Source organism: Rhamphochromis sp. 'chilingali' (assembly GCF_963969265.1).
Source record: "Rhamphochromis sp. 'chilingali' genome assembly, chromosome: 9".
Taxonomy (NCBI): domain Eukaryota; kingdom Metazoa; phylum Chordata; class Actinopteri; order Cichliformes; family Cichlidae; genus Rhamphochromis; species Rhamphochromis sp. 'chilingali'.
The window spans coordinates 19755905-19758171 of record NC_137936.1 but is presented as its reverse complement, the minus strand read 5'-3'; positions in this window follow the sequence as shown (position 1 = coordinate 19758171).

The window sequence follows — 2267 nt, the reverse complement described above, 5'->3', positions numbered from 1 at the left end:
GATATTGCTCCAAGAGACTTTTTTGTACATCTTGATATCTCCTATAAGCCTACCAGGTTTCAGATTCATACATAAACCACAGAGCAGGGGCTGATATTTTGAAATATTGTAGGGGGCGCTGTGGAGCCATTTTGCGCTATTCAATGAAAGTGATGACATGACAACAAAGTCTTCATCACATTGGAGGCGTGGGCCAAATTTCAAGCCTCTATAAACTTTCCAAGCCCCTCAAAAGCCACTTCATCTTTCATGGTGGACCGCGTTGCCACCAGGGTGCGCCGTTCAGTTTAAACTCACAATTTCTGCACTGAAGCATCATGAGGGACTGATGGTGATATTCACCGCTTTTGAGGTGGCCACGATGAACCTGTGAAAATCAGTACAACAAAATTAAAGCCATGACATTTCCTGTTGCCACTAGGTGGCGCTGTCCGTATTTCCGACAATGGGCACATCAATCTGTTCAGGGCGGGTCTGACATCATGCCTGTAAAGTCTGGTACTGATCAGACTGGATTTCATTGAGTTATACTAATTTGTTTCTTCATGGCGTGACATCAAAGTTCGCCACGCCACTGGGGTCACACCCTTTGGCGAAAAGTCACAGTTTTCACTGTAACCCAAGACCAACTCCTTAAGGCTTTCCTGGAGAAATTTGAGGCTGCAGATGTCACCCTTCACTATACTGTACCCCAAAGTGTAAAACATGACATTTCCTGTTCCCACTAGGTGGCGCTGTCCTTGATGTCAAATATGGCAGTTGAAATATGTTCAGGGGTGGAGCCTTATCATATGTGTGCTCTTTGGTCCAGATCGGAACATGTATGACAGAATGAGAGGCAATAAGATTTTCATGGCGAGTCATCGAAATTCGCCATGGCGCCACGGCCTCATAGTATTGTGAAAACTCAAAAGCTCCGCAATTTAACATGGCACAAGGGTGTAGTTGACACTGTCCAAATTTGAAGCTTATACGACCAAATCCCAAGGAGGAGTTCGTTAAAGTACAAGGCATGGAAACGGTAAAATCAGAGCCAAAATGTCACCTTCAATCCAAAATGGCGGACTTCCTGTTGGGTTTAGGACATTGCCATAATAGACTTTTTTGTTCGACTCTGAACGTTATATAGGTGTACCGACTTTCAAACATGTAGGTCATACCCATACCGGGGGCTCGCGTTTTTCATTTTTCTAGGTGGCGCTACTGAGCTAATTTTCCCTGGCCATGTCTGAGAACATTAAAATACGTAAATTTTCACCAGACCTGACGCGTGTGCAAAATTTCATGAGTTTTCGAGCATGTTTAGGCCCTCAAAAGGCCGATTCATTTGCCGGAATAATAATAATAATAATAATTAAAGCTGCAAGCAGCGTTATGAGGGCCCTCGCACCCCATCGCGTCGAGCTACGCCCAACACCTACAACCAGCACCTCCGATCTGATGTCACATTGATGGAATTCATGCATTCAACCACCAGCTAACATTTCATCTCATTCAATCATGATTATAGTCGTTCCACTAGGTGGCACTCTAACCATTACTGACAAATGGCATAACAAACATTTCCGAGCTCGAGTCTCATCACGCCTGCGACCTTTGGGACATATTGGACATTTTGATTTTGAGTGACAGCAGATTACTGCTTTTTGGCGAGTGATTGAAACTCCACGTGCCACCATGACAACCCCGTTTCCCTGAACGTAAAAAGCTTCGCAATTTAACATCACAAAGGTCTTTAGATTCCACACACTGGAGATTGGTTCAATATGATGAAATCCCTTGGAGGAGTACGTCAAAGAACGGTGCCTGGAAAGAGGGCAAAATGTTGCCAAAATTACACATTAATTTTAAAATGGCTGACTTCCTGTTGGATTTGGGATATTGCTCCAAGAGACTTTTTTGTACATCTTGATATCTCCTATAAGCTTACCAGGTTTAAGACTCATACATAAAACACAGAGCTGGGGCTGATGTTTTGAAATTTTGTAGGGGGCGCTGTGGAGCCATTTTGCGCTATTCAATGAAAATGATCACATAACAACAAAGCCTTATGCACATTGGAGGTGTGCGCCAAATTTCAAGACTTTTTAAACTTTCCAAGCCCCTCAAAAGCCACTTCATTTTTCATGGTGAACAGCGTTGCCACCAGGGTGCGCCGTTCAGTATAAAGTCACAATATTCGCACTGCAGCATCATGAAGGACTGATGGTGATATTCACCGCTTTTGAGGTGTCCGCAATGAACCTGTGAAAATCAGTACAACAAAA